Below are 21,944 nucleotides of genomic sequence, written 5' to 3'. Positions count from 1 at the left end.
GTTCACTTATAGGAAGGGGTTAAAAAGGCGACGGCATTGGTAATTCTGGCTGCTGGTTTGAGCCAGCTGCTCTTTACATCTCAGCACAAGCCCATTAACTTAACATTGCACATTTAACACTAAAATACATAAATCTCCAAGTTCACAGAAGTCTGGTTCACTTCAGGTTTATCCAGGCACCTATACAGGATGTGGAAAATTTCATGTTTTTCCATCCTATTTTACGATACCAACAGACCAAGTGGGAATTACAACGTCAATAAATGTATTTTCTACTTTATTATTTGCATGCTTCAGACTTTAAAACAAATGGAAAGGGGTACATTATTTTCTTCTTCTCTTAATATCTGTCTTCAATACCACAGATCTGAGTAATCTCCTGGTGTAACAAATATGGCAGTTGCACGAAAAAAGCCTTCTGGTGAAATGGTTATCTGAATAAGCCCTTACAAATTCAAAGCCATACTGCACTCTGTAGCTTGCTGTAATCAAGGTCAAGGCATCAGTCAAATTGTTTATATTACATAATGATTCATGTATACTCAAGGGGTTGAAAGTCTCAAAAACATAACAGTCCTCTCTGGATTACATTTTGTTTGACAAATCGGCACATACACATCATCCCGCAAACTATGCTTGGAACACTAGCCCTTTGTTACATTTTTTAAAGAAACTAAAAACACTCCTTTAAATGTTGATAGCAGCCTTGCACATTCTCCAACTTACACAGATAAAACACTCCAAAGACAGAGGTCCATTAAAGTCAAATAGGGATTTGTAATGGCTTTAATACTGAAATTATAGCAGTTTTTCCCCACACGTGACATACCCTTAGAAAATAACACAATTTTCAAGTTCAGTGAAGTCCCTGTGAATGTCTAAACTTAACACATTTGTGCTTTCACCTTACTTTGGGTAACATTCCAAACAATTCGGATAGTTGTTTTTTCAAAGCTGTGCTCCCCAAACCAGGGTCGTCTCAGGACATCTGGGTTCTTGGAAGCAATCCAGGAGCTTCCAGAAACAATCACTCCTCAAGACCAGCACTGGATCCAATTACGTCTCACGTTTTGTCCATATCCACGGAAACACGGTAAATTGTGTTATTATCTGTTTGTGCGCTTGTGTTATGTCCCAGATAAATACGATGGGCTGCGAAACAACTCTTTATCCAAGAGACTTCAGAAACCTGTTTCAAGGATGATGTTATACTTATGAAGCACCACGTTTCTGTCAGTCCATTAAGAATTCAGTTATCATAATGCCACCAGAATTTAAATAATTTTCAACATTAGCCAACCACAAATGTATGCATCTGATAACGCCAAGTTAATTCTGTAATACACAACTGGAGGAAACATGAGTAACCCATGTCTTTTATTCACTTTTCAGTCTTTTATTTTATTACAAACTGTAGCCAAGAACAACATGTGACTTAAAAAAATAAATCTGAGGACGCTCCCAGGAATGACCTAATTTCGATCCCTAATGAAGACACACAACTAATAAAGTGTTCCTGTTGCTAAAACTGGTTTTGTCCAGCAACAGGGGGCTTCTGCCCAGTCTGGCACAGGCAGTTAGGTGCAGTAGCTGTTTGCACTCTTATAATCTTATTACTCAGGCATTCAATTGAACTGCTGGCTCTATCCAGACTCCTACAGCCTGGAATGAGAAAATAAAATAGATCTATCATTTGTACGCATGTAAATCTGTTTTTGACTTAATCGGACTAGAATTTAAACATATAGATGTGCTCTTAAAATTACAGTACACCCATGTAGTTAGGCCACACCTATAGCCTAAATTTGTTACTATGTGGTCATAGTACTAAATCTTCAAAACTCCGATACTTGTACAGCATAACATAATTTTCTAGGTAATGTCAAACTAGACAAATGTTTGGTGCTTCAATTCCACAGCAATAATTTTTCGAGGTAAGGAAAAACTAAAGTTTTAATCCAAATCTTGACTTTTTGTCAGGACATCCAAATGTGCACTAAGCGTAATAAATATGAACAGTACTTTCAAAATAGTCTGAGCGCTTGCACACGAGCGCCAAACCCCGCATGCTGGGGACTAGGTAGCGATGCCACACTCAGTTCATTGAGGGCCTGGGCGTCTTGTTTTATTTGTTTCTTCGACCCACGTGTTACATTGTGTCTAAGTATTTTAATTAATTGCTTAACCGCAAATATTTATAACCTAGCTCCAAAGCGTCCTATGGGCAACCGTACTCTCATGAAGTGAACGTTCAGCTGCAAACGACCGTAAGGAATATCCCGTCGGTTAATTGTTTAATTGACAATTCGACGTGGAACAAAACCCAGAAGCTGCAGGGGGGGAGCTTGCGGGGCGGTCCGTCAGAAGAAAAGACCACGCTTCCGCAGTACACCTCTTCACGCACGCCACATAAATATCGATCGCGGTTTTCATGATCACACCCGCCGACGGTTACAAGTCGCATTTTTTTTTGGTGTTGTTATCAGTTGAACCCAGGGCTCCCCGCTCCCTCACCCGCTATCCCCCTCCACGACGAGGTCGCTAGCGCTGCTGGCGGCTCTCTTGTGTGCCGGCCATTAACGAGCCGCCTGCTCCTCAAAGCGGGGCTACTGCAGCTTTAACTGCACGCAGAGGGGGCAGGCCATGTGTTCAGACAGAAACAAAGCAATAACAAAAGGAAGCGTACAAAGAAAAGCCCGGTTTCCAAATCCAATTTTCACCACCGTGTTTTTATTTCACCGGGCCACAGATTCCACCCGCTTTCATCGCGAAGTGCATCACCCAGATCCCTACCATTGAAACGCCGACAAATAGATATATTTTATCCATTCTGACAGGCGAGGATTGAGCTTGTTGGACTGGCCACAGCTAGCAGAGCCTCAACAAAGGCTCCGGAGCCCGCAAGACAACACGTGCAAGCGTAGCTGTACCAGACCCCAAAGTCGTGCCCCCCCCAAAAAAAAACTCGGGACATCGACTGCAAATGCAGGAAATGCATCAGGAACGCACATGAACAGACGCAGCACCACATTTATCCCGGTTTTTGTACAAGGCAAATGCACGCAAAGCCCTGTGCGATCCGGTTGTCAGGGCTTAAACCACTGATGCCTGAGGTTTAAGCGTCATCCAAACTCTTCCAACAAACCACTTTAACTTTAAAGTAGCAAACGAGAATACACGGCGTGATGTTTAAATCATTTTTAAACACATTTCCCCCCCATACATCGTTTAATACATGGAAGTGTGCCCGGATCACACCACGAATCTGAAATGCAACACGAGGCTCAGTTTTATCGCTAGGATAAGCCTTCTGAAGGAGTGGGGGAGGCGAAAAAAAGGTGTAATTTTGTTTTCTTACAGTACTTACCCTTTCGGGGACAAACTTGGTTCGTCCGGGAAGAGACAATGCATCTAAAAAGATTTCTTGGGGGGGAAAAACAACAAAAAAAAAGGTCTTCGCTCTCTTTTACAATAGGATTCCGCTTCTTCTTTTTTTTTGGCCAGTCAAAACGTCCACATAAACCCCGAAACCAGACCTATCTGTACGGCATGTGCACACGCGTCTCTGACCCCCCTCGTAAAGTCAACGGGACCGCAGGTATCGATCTTCCTGTTGTCTTTGTTGGGGTGTCTTGTTTTCACTTCGGTTACTTCCCAACTTGATACTTGTGCACCACGCAGCGAAGCGGCGACGGCGATGTCACACAAAGGGAAACGTCTCGCTTCCTGTCCCGTTTCTGGATTGATTTTCTTTCTTCCTTTTCTCCCCCCCTCCTCTTCTCTCCACCTTTTTTTTTGTGTTGTTGTTGTTGTGGTGGTGGCGGCGGCGGTTGCTCTTCGCTCTCGAAGAAGTCTGTAACTGCCTCTTTAAGAAGCGCCAGTGCAGGAATCCGACCAACAGTTTTGATTCACAACATTCTAACCCGCGTGTGCCCGTCTCCTCCGGAGCCCGGCGCAGGGGCCAATTGCGCGTTCGCGTCGCCCAAAACACGCCCTCGAGCCAGGGCCCATCCAACAAACCCAACCCCCCTGCGCCGGCGCCGGCGCGTTCACGCGGCGCGCACTCCAGTCGGCTTTGGGGAGGAAGAAAAAAAGTGTGTAGGCAGGCAGGCAGCAGCCGCCGAGAGAGGGAGGAAGGACAAGGGCTGCTCGTAAAGATGTCGGTCAAACATCTTTTAGAAACAAACAAAAAAAAAAGTACACCACTGTGTGTCGCTTACACGCCCCGGGTACAGCTGGGGATGAGATGGGATACGTGATGATGGGATCATTTGTGTTTCGGGGATGCTGAGCCCACAATCGCTGACCTGACCAGCCACACCCGAAACAACAACAACAACAACAACAACAACAACAAAAAAAAAAGAGAGAAAATAGCCGAGACTCGCCACATGATTCGTCCCCGACTACTTGTTGTGTCACGCAACTTTTACAGCTGGTGTCATCTGCCCACCCATACTAGCAACTCTCCTCGGGACGGGTGGTGGCGATGGGTGTGATCAACCCGAATCATACGTAACCGTTTTTGCGCATTTCAACTGAAATTAAAGTTGTATTTTCGTTTTAGTTACCTTATCACTGTAGTTTGGTATAATTATGTCAAATGTGTCACGTTTAGGACGAAACGGGTCCTTTATGCAATAGCAGTGCAGTATTGAGTTTGTACGAAGTTCTCACGTAACTGCGGCAGATGTGTTGATACCCCATTAAACTCAGGTGCGAGAAATGCTTTCAGAAGCACAAACCCGCTGCTGTTGTTAGTACGGAAGTTACAGTAGCTTTTACCGCTGTCATCTCTGTTACAAGGACAAGATAGGTAGCCCAGGAGTGGGGATAACAAGATTTGGTAAACCGCCTTTTACTACTGCAAGCACAGGGCTCTGTCAGTTAAAGCTCTTGAAATGACTCCAGAAAGCAAGCCGAGCTGCCGGAGTACAGACTTCAGCAATGTCACAAAAAGAAACGGGCACATCCCGAATGAGCTGTAAAAAAACAGTATTACAACAGCGAAATCCACAGCCGTAGACAGAACAGTGTGCAAACAGCTTCGCATCATCTTGAATTAAGAAGTTCAACAACTTTACCCCATTACCTCGTTCTCTCATCATATGAGACACAAACCAATTTATTCAAATTAAGGGTAGATTTTTTTTTGCCTTTAGATACCAAGAACTCCCAGGTAGAGTGTATTAAAGAACATACTTTTAAATATTACAAGGGGAGCATGCCTCATGTTTAACGAGGTCCTTGGTGAGTAGCTGTCACTTCTGAAAACAACCTTTAAAAAAAATCAATTTAAAATCCCAGTTCTGATGCTGTTCTACTGTACCTCTTCTCTAGTTCAGGTTCTTGCTCGTTAGCGTGTGCACCCCCATTGGGAGGTAAAAAGATTTTGTTATACTGACGGGTTTTACTTCTTTCTCTAAAAATTAGACCTATTATTCAAACCATTTATAATTCTACTACATCTTACCATAAGTCACCATAAATATAATTTGCTTAATTTTCCCAGCCTTTACAGCTATTCCTAAGTATGAAATGTCTTAGTATTATTAATATTAAAGCAGTAACTCCTAGATGAGGAGAAAAGGCTATATTCAGAACATCGGTCATACATGCTCCTGTACCGATAATCGTTTTGTATTGAACAATCTTCAAATAATTAAAAGAAGAAGAAGAGATGTGAACTGATTGAACTGGATAGAACAGAGTGAGCAGAGAGGCTGTATGGTGAAAATAATAAAAAAACAAACAAACAACCAAAACACTTCTTTCAGATATCTTAATCGAGGTTAAGGTTTTGCTGTTTCAAATGTGAGCAAACCGTAGCAAGTAAGATTTCAGCACAACAGATGAGCCTGTTGTTTGAGTCTACAAGGAAAGGGCCTGAATAATGGAAAACCAGCAATCTTATTATTGACATGTAACTGCACTAGGATTTTGCATTCTTCTATTTTTGTCTTTTATTGATTGCCATAATATGTAGTCCCAAGCCACAGGCGATTGAGACTGTGTCTGTGGGATACTTACACACACAAAAAAAACCTCCAGCACAATGTCTCTAACTAACGAGGCAAATCATCTCCTCCATGTAAAATGACACATAAGCTTCAGTCAACACATCTCTGGAACATTGCATTCTTGGATATTTTTGTTCCTGAGCATTAAGATGTGTTGTACTTACTGCCGTATGCAATTCCAATTTATAATGTAAAACACAAAAACAAACTGTAATAGTGTTGTGGACTACTCCTTCATAACTAAATTGCAAGGAATAACCAATTATATTCAACAAAGGTAAACAGGGCAAGAATTTGAAAAAATTCTTTTGCAATATTTCTTTTTATTAAATGAATGGTAGAACTACAGCCAATACTTTAAGGAATCCAAGTAAACCAAGGCTTTTTTATTATAGAGATTTAATCAGAATGCTCCTTGTTGTAAGGCCTACAGATAGTTTGCATTTAGATAGTCTATAAAGAATTATTAAAATCACTTAAGTAAAAGAAAAAAACATCTTTTGTCTACTGACAGAATGAGAATTTAGTCGATGTAGGTCTAATTGTAAAACACTTCTTTCATCACTGTGCCTTTCATTGATTCTGACACAGTCACATAGGAGTTAGTGCTGTTGCCTCAAAAATCCTGGGTTCAGCTCTGGACTGGTGCATCTTCTATGTGGAGAATGTATGTTGTTCTGGATGTGTTTCGGTGTTGACCGGGTGCTGCAGTTTCCTAAAAGCTTACAAAGTCATGCTGGATGGGTTAATTGGTATCTCTGTTGTCTCTGTGAATCATGTGTGTGCCCTATGACAAACTGGCACCCAATCCAACATGATCCAAGATGCAGTTCCACCTTATTTCCATTTACAATGAGGTAAAGTCTCTAACTAGGAATAATCAACTTTCTGTCAGAGGATGGACTTAGCTTTCTGATTTGGCATCCAGTTTTTAAAGGTACAGTATGCTGTTTCTTACATTATCTCTTTACTCTTGTTTCATGAGCAGATGTGGATGGTACTACTGTTCATAACATAGAGGGCTGCTGATAAAATTCCGGATTTCCCTTTAGGAACGTACTACAAGATTACCTTCATTTACCAAATTACCCCACACACACACAAATTAAAGCTTAGTCATTTTTCTCACTTTGAAAAGCTGACTTTAGATCAGTGGGTGTTTTTTCATCCCACCCCTAAAAAGACTGCAGTGCTGTTTAGTTTTTCAGCCCATCAGCCCTGCTTTAAGTTGCTACCATGTTCAAGTCAATTTTGCATGATTTCCAAAAGTCTGCTGTCATACTAAGTAGGTCATTTTCTTAATGGTAAACATTGTTTAACATTAAACAACTAAATCCTATACCATAACAAAGCATCTTCAATGTATCCAGGGATTAGAAGAAGTCACACATTGTATTGGGTCCATGTAAAATCATTAAAAAAATTATGGATATGTTTTATTGCTTAAAATTTGTGATCTTCCTCAATAGTGGAATTGTGGGTAGTGCGGTCGCTCTGTGGCTAAGGATCTGCGCCTGTGGCTGGAAGGTTGCCGGTTTATATCTCGCAGTCCGCAGAGGAATCCTACTCCGTTTCAAGGCCCTTAACCCCAACTGCTCCAGGGGTGCCGTATAAATGGCTGACCCTGCGCTCTGAGCCCCAGCTTCTCTCCCTGTCTGTGTGTCTCATGGAGAGCAAGCTGGGGTCTGTGAAAAGACAAAGTCCTAATACAAGAAACTGTACATAGCCAGTAAAGTGATCTTTCCCAGTAAAAATGTTACGAAGATTAAACACCTAAACTCCAGATAGGCTTTGAAGACATCAATCGTACATTTATGCTTCATATCTGTAGTGCCTGACTTCAAATAATAATTATTAATAATTTTAATTTATAGCAGATAAATAACATCAAAATGCCACAGAGGAAACTGAAATAAAGACTTAAGGTGGGCAGATTATCATACAAACCTCTTTTGACTTCCTGTAAAACCTCATCTCATTAATAGATTGCTTGAAAAATCCCACACCAAGAAGTATTAAACCTAATATAATCTATTTTATTATCGGTAATAATGATTTCAGCCAACGGCAGCAATGTACAGTGCCTTGCGAAAGTATTCGGCCCCCTTGAACTTTTCAACCTTTTGCCACATTTCAGGCTTCAAACATAAAGATATAAATTTTTTATTTTATGGGAAGAATCACCAACAAGTGGGACACAATTGTGAAGTGGAAGGAAATCTATTGGATTTTTGAAACTTTTTTAACTAATAAAAAAATGAAAAGTGGGGCGTGCAAAATTATTCGGCCCCTTTACTTTCAGTGCAGCAAACTCACTCCAGAAGTTCAGCGAGGATCTCTGAATGATCCAATGTTGTCCTAAATGACTGATGGTGATAAATAGAATCCACCTGTGTGTAATCAAGTCTCTGTATAAATGCACCTGCTCTGTGATAGTCTCAAGGTTCTGTTGAAAGCGCAGGGAGCATCATGAAGACCAAGGAACACACCAGGCAGGTCCGTAATACTGTTGTGGAGAAGTTTAAAGCCGGATTTGGATACAAAAAGATTTCCCAAGCTTCAAACATCCCAAGGAGCACTGTGCAAGCGATCATCTTGAAATGGAAGGAGTATCAGACCACTGCAAATCTACCAAGACCTGGCCGTCCCTCTAAACTTTCAGCTCAGACAAGGAGAAGACTGATCAGAGATGCAGCCAAGAGGCCCATGATCACTCTGGATGAACTGCAGAGAACTACAGCTGAGGTGGGAGAGTCTGTCCATAGGACAACAATCAGTCTTACACTGCACAAATCTGGCCTTTATGGAAGAGTGGCAAGAAGAAAGCCATTTCTCAAAGATATCCATAAAAAGTCTCGTCTAAAGTTTGCCACAAGCCACCTGGGAGACACCCCAAACATGTGGAAGAAGGTGCTCTGGTCAGATGAAACCAAAATTGAACTTTTTGGCCACAATGCAAAACGATATGTTTGGCGTAAAAGCAACACAGCTCATCACCCTCAACACACCATCCCCACTGTCAAACATGGTGGTGGCAGCATCATGGTTTGGGCCTGCTTTTCTTCAGCAGGGACAGGGAAGATGGTTAAAATTGAGGGGAAGATGGATGCAGCCAAATACAGGACCATTCTGGATGAAAACCTGTTGGAGTCTGCAAAAGACCTGAAACTGGGACGGAGATTTATCTTCCAACAAGACAATGATCCCAAACATACAGCAAAATCTACAAAGGAATGGTTCACAAATAAACGTATCCAGGTGTTTGAATGGCCAAGTCAAAGTCCAGACCTGAATCCAATCGAGAATCTGTGGAAAGAGCTGAAAACTGCTGTTCACAAACGCTCTCCATCCAACCTCACTGAGCTCGAGCTGTTTTGCAAGGAAGAATGGGCCAGAATTTCAGTCTCTCGATGTGCAAAACTGATAGAGACATACCCCAAGCGACTTGCAGCTGTAATCGCAGCAAAAGGTGGCTCTACAAAGTATTAACGCAAGGGGGCCGAATAATTTTGCACGCCCCACTTTTCATTTTTTTTATTAGTTAAAAAAGTTTCAAAAATCCAATAGATTTCGTTCCACTTCACAATTGTGTCCCACTTGTTGGTGATTCTTCACATAAAATAAAAAATTTATATCTTTATGTTTGAAGCCTGAAATGTGGCAAAAGGTTGAAAAGTTCAAGGGGGCCGAATACTTTCGCAAGGCACTGTATGGGGTCTTCAGGCGAGGGCCTGAAGTAGACGGTTCTATTTCGAAATGCAGATTTCCGTTAAGCCCTGTGTCATGGCCAGTGTAAATTCAGTTTCAATTAAGCTGTTTTGTTATTTTTATCCATATTCTTATCCTCCGTCAGATGATTTTTAAAAAATTATAAGTGCACCGTGGAATCTGCATGTAAAAACCACAAAAAGCAGAAGCAGCGTACAGATTGGTGTTGCAGTCCGCAATGTTTATTTTTCTAAAAATAAGCCATTTTGATGGTACAGTGTCAAGGTAGGCAGCCGGGCTACAGGTCTCAGCTCCCTCCCCCTTTTCTTCCTGTCAAGTTCATTTCCAGGTTAACCTCCCCTGACGTTACCCACAATGTCTGGCCGCCTACACCCCTTGCAGTGCGTCCTATCGCTGCTGTCTGATTCCTGGCTGCTTCTATTCATTCAAAGCCAGGCAGGCTTGAGATCATCAGACTGTCTTGTTACCGAAACAATAGCTACTTTGTCTGCAACGTCGCAATTGTGTTAAAGGGACTGAATTTGCCATAATTTTGTATGTAACCTCAGGTTCCTCTTTACAGATCACCAAGCCTGCTCTTCAGCATTACTTTTTGCGTTGAACTCTTCCAAAACGAGCTATGTTATGAATTCCATTCCTGCTTTTTTCTGCATTCGATTACTTAGGAGAAAAATAAAAACCCGATGGCTGTTTGTTTGTTTGTTTTTTTTGCCAATGCAGTGCTACCGATATTAATATTAAGTTATCCATCCAGTACCAGAAACTTGATTACTCATAAGGGTCACGGTAACCCAGAAGCAAATGTTGCAAAAGTGGGCTAAGCTCTGGGCAGGAGGATGTGTGCGCACGCGTATAGGAGCAATCTGGAGACACCAATTAACCCAGCCAGCATGCATTTGGACAGTGAAAGGAAACTGGTGCACCCAGAAAAAAATGCACAGGGACCTGTTTAGAACATGCAAATTCCACACATAAGGTACCCCGGTCTGGGTTCAAACTCACTGTTAAAGAGCTGTGAGGCACAAGCACTATCTGCCCCACCCGCCAGTCTGCCCATTGTTAAGGATGTCACGTTTCTGCTTTGTCTGTCGTGCACGCACTCATTTCCTAAAACACAAATAGTAGTATGAAATCAGGCGACCACAGTTATTACCCATGAAACAAAGATGAGTAAAATTAAAAGAAAAGCTGCAGTGATTATTGTTGACTGTATAGCAATCGCCATACATTAACGATAAAGGTCTATCGCCCATGAACGAATAAACAACAACAGTGCTGTAATGCTCAAATATCAATTAGAGTAAGTTGAGACCGTCACAGAGTACACTATTTCTTACACCTATTTTTTTCTGACTTTGTTGGCTGAGCCAGTTCTTCATCAGTAAGAAAGAGCATTATTTCAAATTTTTAGATGCAATGTATGAATTCATATTCATACCTACTAACACACTGCTCGAGTTCAATCATTTAAAAAACAACATTCTTTTGCTTTTTGTTTTTTGTTTACAGACTGTTTTTGCAAAGGAAGACTGCTGGCAAAAACTGGCAGCATTTGGAGAAAAAAGAGGAACACGCTTCACTGTTAATGAAATATGCCAGAATCACAGGAGTAATGGCTGTCACATTCAGGAGGAGAGAACACTGCAGATTTGCAAGGATTTTGAGGTTTTGTTGTTCAGAAAATAGAAAAAACTTGCCTGAACATCTGTGAATTGTATAGCACCTGCACTATCAAAGCTGACCAGGGACTCTGTACATAGAATTCAAGAACCCTTTTATCACAAATGCTATATATATATTTCAGTCATGTATTTTTTTAATTTGGCATGTTCCAAATGGTTTTCCCATGTAATTAAAATCTACTATCAATTCATCTGCTGCCCCCATAATAAACTATATTTATGGCAGTTAATAAATATACTGTGGTAAATGTGTATGTTAATTTCAGACATTTATGATAGAGTTTTTGACAATTTAAACTGCTGTTACAATTCTTTCTTCAGAGTGTGCCATTTTACTTTGCTCTTGTCCATAACACACTATCACAGATAATAATTTAAGTCACTCATGACAGAGGACTACCTAACAACACAAGTGGAGGGAATGTAAATATAAAATGCATTTTATAGCAAAACATAAAATGTCATTTTCTTTTTCACCTCTTATGATTATCCTAAGTGGTTCAGTACTGCCTATTACTTCTGAAACAGGTGCACATTTTGGCAGGGGTATGACTTATGTTAAAAGCAACTGTGTCTCTGAGCGCCGTCCTAAATTAGCAAAACAAAAGACCCTAATTATGCTTGAGGTGTTAGGGCTCGTCTCAGGAATGCACACAGCTTGTTGGCTTGAGACAGCAACATTCGCGACTGGACATCAAGATCCTCAACACTGAGATGAGACATGAACCTTTTCTTTTTGTGTATATGATAAAAAAGATGAAAAAAAACTGTACAGACAGGTCTGATTTGACTTAGAATAAAAGCATCCCTGTAATTATGCTTTCACCCAGCTGACTTTAATCTGTTATACTGTATTAACAACTTTGTGGTAGAACGCTTTGAAGAACTACCCAGTCTAGACTGGGAAACAAAGAAAGAGAATAAAAGCCAACTATGGCAAACAGGCAAGATTGTGCTACAAAAATGTCATTTTTAAGTCCACCAGACCTCATTTTGTATTGTCAATATAAGACCTTTAATGGGCACAGGTAAATTGTCATACTGACAGCAAAACAATGAATAAAACCTTATATTCTCTTGCTCCACAATTTAGAGAGGCATTTCAGACATAATATAATCGATAACACATTGAAACAAACCAAATAAGTGACAGAAGTAAAACCTCAATTTCCCAGTTTCTGCAAGGGAAGGACACAAGATCCGTGAAAGAACAGAGCTTTCCAGATTACTGCTCTTTTTTAGGTGTTTAAATTCTTGCACAAAAAGCAAGATTACAGCCTCCTTTTAGGCTAATTGTCATAAACAGCTTTCATTTAAATAATACCAGCATGTTTATACCATACCATGAAGATTCTTTAACTCGGCATTAATGGTAAATTGCTGGTTCACATATATAACAAATGGAGACAGATAATCAGGCTCAATTTAATTAAGAAGGTGGTGCATTTTCAGAGGGAGCTGCTACCAAGATGATTAACCTAAAAAGCTAAGGCAGTACCTCAATGATTTCTGGCAAAGTACAGCTTGTCCATGGATGGAGAATCTCTCTCTACTTGACAAGCAAATGGTGTGGGGCTTAATTAGTTTCGTTTAAAAAAAAACAAATCTTTGTGAAGAATGTCTCACTTCCGTATCAGTAACTTTTTTATCTGAAAATCTTTACTTAAAAACCCTGAGCTGTTCTTCACCAACAATATCATCAATTCTGTTCACTGGGATTAATACCCCATATATCCTTAGTGTCTGGGGTGCTAGACACCATCCCATTTACTCTACATTCTTGGAACTTAAAGACTCACAAAAAATTCCAGGAGTCCAATTCTTCTTAGGCAAGCTACACAACTCCCTTCATTTCAGAAAATCCTTCACATTGAAGGTTATTTTCATTATCTGTGTTGATTACAAAAACTTTAAAGTAATTGAGTTTAATGCTAATGTACACTGCATCTGTTTCCCATCAATTTAAATTTTACACAGCTTAAGAAGAAATTGAAGCCACATTTGCAATGGTAGGAACGACAACCTACAAGAAAAGCTAAAATTAACTTAAACGCTACACACTGTGATTACATAAATGAAAAATTGCTAGCAATTACCCAATATCTGCAGTAAACTTCTACAGTCTGTGTGAGATTAAATCAACAGTTACAACAATTGTACAAGTACCATCCATCCATACAATCCATCCATTTTCTAACCACCTTATTCAGTTTGGGGTCACAGGGGGCCAAACCTATCCCAGCAAGCAATAAGCACAAGGCAAGATACACCCTGGACACAACACCAGTCCATCACAGGGCACAGACATTTGCTGAAACTCATGCATTAGGTACAGTATTAGAAATTCCTATCTACTACTTTTCACTAAACAGCTTTTTATCCTACTAGGTATTTCTTTATTCCTTGCAGCAATATTTGATATATTGAAGTTAGGTATTGCAGTAGGAAGGTATCTGTCCCACCAAAGAAAAATGGCAAGAATGTCAAACACCTCTGTTCAGTTCACTGAGTTAAATGATCATGTCAATGCTTTCCCATGTGTCATATAGATATATTCGCAAAACTATGCTTAGAAAGCCGAAATATGTATTTCCATAGGATGCTTTTAAGGTCCTGTCTGTGGTATTATTGTAGGTGCACTATTGAAAGTTAAAGGTGAATAATCTATGAATTTGGGCCCATTTCAATTCTAGACAGAACCTAACTTTGGGTGACAGTCATTTTAGTAAATAGTAATTTTTCTTCCCTTATTTATCAAAACACTTCTGCTCTCCACTTGCAAAACTTTCTCGTAAAAGCGACTGCCCTACAGTAACACACACATAGAACAAGTGATGAAGAGGTCAAAGTAAGTTTAACTAGAGAGAGAGGGAGAACTTCGTCAGGAATGCTAGTCTAAATAGTTTGCAACACAGAGAACTGAACAAAGAAGAAGCTGCAACAGTCTTTTCTCCTGCCCCATCCTTCTTCCATATATACATTTTTTGTACACACTTTTGTAACAGCAAAATACTTGCCATACAGTGTGTGCTTTTACTCACTGCTTGGACAGTGCCTGTACAGTTATGATACAGTATTTTAATACACCTTCGTTTTCACATTTCTCTGTGCCAGATGGATTTGGTATTTCTAACTTTTAAGAAACAAGACAAAAATTAATTAATAATTTAAAAAGAATCGCTTTATGGGCATTTTACTAGGGTGTTAGTAAAGTCAGAATGCTTTTAAACATAAAGAGGGCACAAAACAAGAACAGCTGTCAGAGATTTGGTTGCATTGACTAAACTGGTGTGCATTCATGGTCCGAATCACCCTGCCTGAGTCCTCTGGGTGTCTTCCACTCAAATGCAGGAAGAAAGTTAATTTACAGGGGCACCGTTTCTATTTCACAAATATAAATGCTCTGAAAACCCTTCTAATTAAAAGAGAGGTGGCAGCCTAATATGACAAACACAAAAGAAATAAGTAAATGGGCCTTGAACCATGTCATATCTTAATAAGTGGAACATTCTTACCTCTTATTTAGTTAAAATGTCTTAATACGACTGATTATAGTACATAACAACTAAGCTCTATTTTTCAATGTCTCAGCATCCAATCAGTTGAAAGTGTAGTTGAGAAAATCAAACTGTTAGAAGATTCAGATGTCATCTAATCGACCGTACAATGTTTTCTGGCAATATGAGCATTGCAATGCCACAGAAACGTTCAATATGTGCAATACAATGCATCATTTTTATATTGATCTCCAGTTTACATTCATTGATCAGATTAAGCTGAAGGGGTTGTACCAATAAGGAGAAACATAACTAAAGCAACACTTTACATATTTACAAAAGGTGTACAGTGGGTGTCTAACTGTGCCCAGTCCATTACTGTCCATTCTCTTTCCAGCATGCTGTCTGACTGGCCAAAGATTCAAAATCTTATTGACAGACATCCCTGAACGATTTTTAGTATTAATTTGCCTGGGTCCTGCTTTTTAGAACCTGGTACACAAACTGCAGTTTCTAATCACAGAGAAGCATTCTTACATTTGCTCATTCACTGTACACATTCTGAAGAGGATGATAATGGGTGATGCATTAATTGGCCTAACCTTCAATTGGAACACTGTGTTCCGTTTCACTCACGCTGGTACAATAAACTACTGCTGCTCTAAAGGCAGTATAAAGGAACACAGCCTGGTGTGCAGGGAATGTCATGTTTCGACAAAATAAGGGAAGTGAATCCGTCTTAGATAGGAAAGATGTGATTATGTGGAGACCACATTCTTTCATTCTCTTACCTTTAGTATTGTACACAGTATTCTGACAGGCCAAGTCAACTCGGGGGACTATGTCAAGATCAGCAGCAACATAAGGACCCAGGGACACAAATGAAAAATATGTTTAGAGTCATTTAAGACTAACAGGAGATGCTTCTTTACATGGGTGATTATAAGACTGGATTCCACTCTAGTCATGTTGCTGAAGGTGACTCAGTGCAAGCTTTAAGAAAAATGTATTATTCTTAGATCATTAAGCTACCAGCAAATAAACTAGATGGGTTCAATGGCCTATTCTCATGTGCAACCTCTTAGATGCTTATAATCAATGTCTTAAAAGTGAGTCATGATAAGTTTCTTTCATGGGGGCAAAAAATAAATACAAAAATAAAGAGAAGATAGTGTAGGTTCATGAATCTGAAATTGCGTGACAGCAAACTGCTGCAGTCTAGGAGAGGGATTTTTACAAACATTGTTTTTCCAAACTAAAATTTCTAAATTTTAACTCTGTTCTCCACTTCATTGTGCCTGAAGGTGAGATTTTCACAGCCTTACACATAAACACACTTCTGAGTGCTGCACTGGGACGACTGAACTCACAACCCATCCAAATATCTCAGTTCAATCTATGAACATATCTGCTGCTAACAAAGTCACATCCTTCATCACTATTTGCAGATTTTTAAATACCTGCTACATTTTCAGATGTTTTCAAAAAATCTTCATTCAAATGTGAGGTGAGCTGATGGTTTAAAAACAGAACTTGCTGCACTTTTTTATGTACTTTAGTTGTTGTTTTTTTGCCAGTGACTTACAACACTCAATTCATAACACAACACAGTATTATTCTATCATATCCACCATTAGATAGATAAGATCACTTTATTGGCCATGTACAATTTGTGTTAGGAATTTGTCTTTTCACAGACCCCAGCTTGCTTTCCATGAGACACACAGACAGGGAGAGAAGCTGGGGGTCAGAGCGCAGGGTCAGCCATTTATACAGCACCCCTAGAGCAGCTGGGGTTAAGGGCCTTTCTCAGGGGCCCAACAGAGTAGGATTCCTCTGCCGGCCACGGGATACGAACCAGCAACCTTCCAGCCACAGGCACAGATCCTGATCTACAGAGCCAACCCCATTAGTTAGGTTAACAGGTTAAAAGCCCTCCTTTAAATTTCAATTAAATAAGATGCATGTGGTATTAATGTATTTCCCAGCACACTGAAAATCAGTATAAGGGCCCTTCACCCTTAATGATGTTTGTCTGATAATGTAGAGGATTGTGTTGCTAAACATTTGACTCTTCTATTTTCCCACTATACACCATAAATAAAAAGCTTTTCATGCAAACTTGCATGAAAGCAAAGGTACCCTGGACCACAGTTTGAAGAGTTTTTTTTATTGCAATAAAAGTAGGATTGAACATTAGCAAAAGTAAAATAAGATAATGAAAATGTCACTGCAGAGCATCAGCAATACAGATATACAGCAAAAAGAGAATTTCCTCAAGGACTTGCTGCAGCCTTCTGCAAGCAAGCTAAGAGAGGAAGGGTATCGTGGAGAGGGCATGTATGTGATGAATGAACCTGTTGGTTTTGGTCACCCCTTCATTATTAAACACCCCTTAACCTGCTTTTACTGCCACCTGAATGTAATCGCCTCGGTCTCCCCTTCTTGATCACTGTCTTAGCCTTGTACTTCAAAGTCAAAGCCTGTGACAATACCCATTACTGGAATGACACCTGATCTCCAGTACCCTTGGTCTCACTTTGACCAAAGCATCACATGATTCCTGCAAGAATTACAGTAGTCTATCCTCAGAGGCTACGGTATCCTTGTCCCATCTATTCAGACTATGTCTCAAAGCTGCAGCTGTAAACTACAGCCCCTTTGACACGTGCACCAGAGACTTTTTCACATCTGACAACAAAGCATTAACTTCCAAACACTCTCAAACATGCCCTGTTTCAATCAAAGCTTTCCACAACGGCATTGTTTTTTAATGTATTATTAAATGTTTTGAATAATATATAGCCTATATGTGTTATTCATGCTGAAGATTGCCCTTTGTCTAGTGTGCAAGAGATTATAGCTTCTTCTGTGAAATTCTAAAATCAATTTGGTCTGATTTGCTCATACACAAAAAGAGGACATGCTGCCTACAGTCTTCAAAAGTGTGCCATTTAATTTGAGACCCCAGGAACCCACTCCAGCATAGTTGAACCCAAACTCTAAAGCAATTGCCTATTGCCATATTTTTAAACACAACTTTGCATGAGTAGACTATAATGGAAAAGCAGGTTTGACTCACTCCGTGACTCATTTCAACGCCATTTAAGGTTCCCCAAAGAATGGCAAACCAGTCTGAAATAAAACATTCTCAAACATCTCAATAGAAAGAAGAAATACACATTCAACATAAAACAAAGGAAAATATAGTTCATAATAGAAAAATCTGAAGAGATTTTAACATCTGGAAAACATTAAATCAGATGCATTGTCCAAAGTCGAAAATATGGACCAGATGAGAGGTCACACTACAACATGCCATCGTGCACAACACCTAATTTGTCACAAGGCAAGAAAAAAGGAAAATGCAAATCAGGATGTGACTCAAGCTTTCATGAAAATGGAGTTACTGCAAGATAAAAGCCTTCAGCTGAAGTAAAGCAGACCACTCCATGATCAGTCCCTGTCAACATGCTCAACAAAATCCTTGGCACATAGCATCCGTTTCACAATGGAGGAAATGGCTGTCATTCATGCCTATTATGAACTGGGATGGCACCCAGCAAATCCTTTCAAATACAATCTACAGTACCCCTAAACCAGACACCTCCAGCACGGATTACAACAATGACACGAGGCTACACTAGACAGATTGCTGCATGCAGCTTGCTCTCCTGTTAGTCTGTGAGCAACAGTTGTTCTGTGAACAATGTTATTGTTCCAACAGCTGCCTGTTCATAAAATGAAAAGCTAAATGTAACTTTTTTTAAAAAACTCGTCTGCGCATGGTGAAATGTGTGCAACATGCAGAAACCAGATATTAATCCTGACAAAAGCCTAACCTGTGGGCTTTTATTTTTGGACATTCACTTAAGTCAGTTGCTGAATTGTTCTGACAACAGCCCACAGTACTGCACAGCATCAGGCTACAGCTCACCGGGTTTCAAACAGATTTGATGTTAAAGTGTTGTGGCCCCATGCATGCACCTTGGAATGGCTGAAAAGACAACACAGTTAATCCGGAGCCTTGAAAGCACTTTAGGGCCGTGTACCTGCTGTAAGAAAAAAGTGCCTAAGGAGACCAGCCCTATCAATGTCACTCCCACTGTATCACCATACACACTTCCTCTTATCCCTTCTCGGCTCAGAGCACCTTGGAAATATGTGGCAATACTGAAAACCAGCAATACAGGCATAGGGTAGCCTGGCGTTACACAAGAGATAAACGGCTACTTTAGCAAGCAGGGTGCTTTTGTCAAAAGTAGTGGGGAAGAACAAAAGAAGACACATTGGTTATACCAATCCATGAAAAACAATGCAACGGTCTGAGCCAGTGTATAATAATGACTGGCAGGTCCCTCTCATTCTGTCTAAGAACACCAGTCCCAACATCATAAAACCGTTTCCGCTCTATAAGTCAACGGACACCTACAGTACATCAGTGCCCATCTTATTCACGGATCGTTTTGAATGTGGACAATTACAGTAGCTCTGCGGCGGTTACTGACAAGTGTCAACGAAATCAAGTTTCTTAAGTTAGAACTTACGGGATTATTAAACGCTAAAGCAGAAACAAGTTCCTGCACCCATTCCAGTGGATCCAGTGAACCGAAGGGCTCTAAGAACTGACGAGCACAAAATTAAACAGATCAGACCAGGCGATTCGGGCATTATCAGGTTAAAAACTCTACGTCTTCTCCCGGTCTCTACATTTAGCATGATCTCGGGGCAAAATTGTGTAGCGGCCAAGTAAAGGCCTAAAACAAGACCTACAACCCAACTTCCCTGTATTATCAGTCAGATCTTCCGCAGAGGCAGTTTGGCATAGAGGAATTATATAAGAGGTAACCCAAAACGGAGCGGTACCGACGGCTTGCCAAAATAATAACAGTACGAGCAGCTGGCGCTACACCACTTAATAGATTTTTAAAAGAATAAAACATCAACGAAGATTTTGAAATGATGGTATATCTAGATCCTGAAAAACCGCCATTAACACCAGCGTCAAGAGAGGCATACATAGTACAATGCATAAAATAACAAATTAGAATACCCTGTGCGATTTAAATATCTTTTGTATTATATACGTAATTCCAATAGAAACGGCAGGAGTTTAGATGTTCCAAGATGTGTATGATAAGATTAAAATCAGCCCAGAGAAAATTATTATGCCATCTAAATGCTTCGGGTCTTTTTCGATTATGTTTCTTCTCATCTCAATGATGTCATATAAGTTGTTTGATATGTAAATGTTATTGCACTTGTAATCATCTCAGGCCTCTCTGTGTCTACTTGCTCCAATGCAGAGAAAAACACTGCAATGTTGCAGACCGGAATAATTCTAAAGAGAGGGAGACAAACGCATCTTTGAAGAGATGATGTTCCGCCCTGTCCCTCGCCTTAAAAAAACAACAAAGTAAATGATATTCACTCAGCACATTTACAGAGAGACGCGGTAATATACGATTCCAATAGACTTATTCCCGAATGTAAACATTACAACATACAAATCAAGGAGGGGCTCAAGCAGGGGAGAGAGAGAAAAAAAAGACAAACAGAAAAGCTAAATGCAAGCCTCCGGAATTCTGATCCTTAGCGAAGCAGTGCAAACGCTCGGATGAAACTGTGCAACCGTGACGAAGCAGTGCCCGAAAAAAAAGCATAATGCAGAAAGAGTTACCTGATTGTTAATTTGCAAGCATTTTATTCCTTGATCTCTCCCATTATAATCGCTTTCACATCTCTTTCATATTTTCAGTGCATCGCTACTATCTCGAGCCGTTCCTGAAAATGGAACATTCCGAGGGTTCCACCACGTTTGTCGGGGAAGGTACGTCCGCCCGCACGGGGGTTTCACGCGCGGGGGGCCGGGGCACCCGGTGGCCGCGCGACCGCAACAGAACCCATTGTCGTGCACCCGGTGGGTTAACTCGCGCGCGGGAACCGGGCGTGCGCCCCGCTGCACGTCTCGGGTGAGGGGCACCTCTTCTGGAGCTCACCCCTCGGCCGTGGACATTTGAGAGCGCTGACTCGCGCTGTAAAGGATACGGGTACCGTAATGATCCTACTAAGGTGACTTAAAGATCATTCCCCCACCCCTCCTCCTTCCCAATGTCATGTTCCGGTGGTGAAGAACACATTTCATGTAGGTCAGTGGATCTGCGGTTTTAAAGGGTACTTTTATCAGTGCAAGGGTCGCGTCCCGGCTGTTTTGTTCATATACGTGCCGCCGGTCAGCTCCCCGCAGAAGTACTGCCCCGAGTTTCGGATGTGCTCTGGCTTATGTAAGACGCGGGTTGGCCCGGGTTACTTGCATCTCTGAGCAGTGACGGGTGTTCCCTTCGGGCTCTCCGCTCGTAAGGCTGAGCCTGCCTGAGGTCAATGCCATGCCTTTTTATTACGCCGACACTGCAGTACTAAACTCCCGGTTCACTATTCGCATTCCGCAACGAAGACCCATGGATGTGCCCGGCTCGACAAAAAATAAAACGTCTCATGTCACCTTTTTTGAAGTGTTCCATTCCCCCTAGAAGACATCCCAAGGGCGTGGATACGTCAGTTGAGCTTATTTCTTTCACACTATGCAAATTAAGCAGTAGTTGAAAAGGGTCCACATTTTCCCCGGTACAGACTTCGCCGCTATCAATATACAGAAAACCGGATCAGGAGTCCTCATTTCCCCCAAATCACTATCCGCGTAGAATGACGGGTTGGGTGCGTATATATATATTTTTACTTTGAGCGGAGAAAAAAAAGCACAAAAACTTCACAAGGTGTTCGTGCCATTTCTTTCTATCTAGTGCAGCAATTGTATTTAAGGAAGAGTTGCACCTCGCACTTCTGGAAACACTGCAAGTTCAACACAAAACACACGTATACAAAATAAATCTCTGTACATGCACGTGTTGATGGGAAGACAAAGGAGAGAGGGGAATGTTTTTTTTTATTTTCTGGGGGAGAATCATGTGGCATAACAGGATCCTAAATTTATTTTCATCCCCACACAACTGCTGACT

The sequence above is a fragment of the Lepisosteus platostomus genome, chromosome 13 (genome assembly GCF_059453375.1).
Source record: "Lepisosteus platostomus isolate fLepPlt1 chromosome 13, fLepPlt1.hap1, whole genome shotgun sequence".
Lineage (NCBI taxonomy): Eukaryota > Metazoa > Chordata > Actinopteri > Semionotiformes > Lepisosteidae > Lepisosteus > Lepisosteus platostomus.
Note: the sequence above shows the minus strand (reverse complement) of the source record.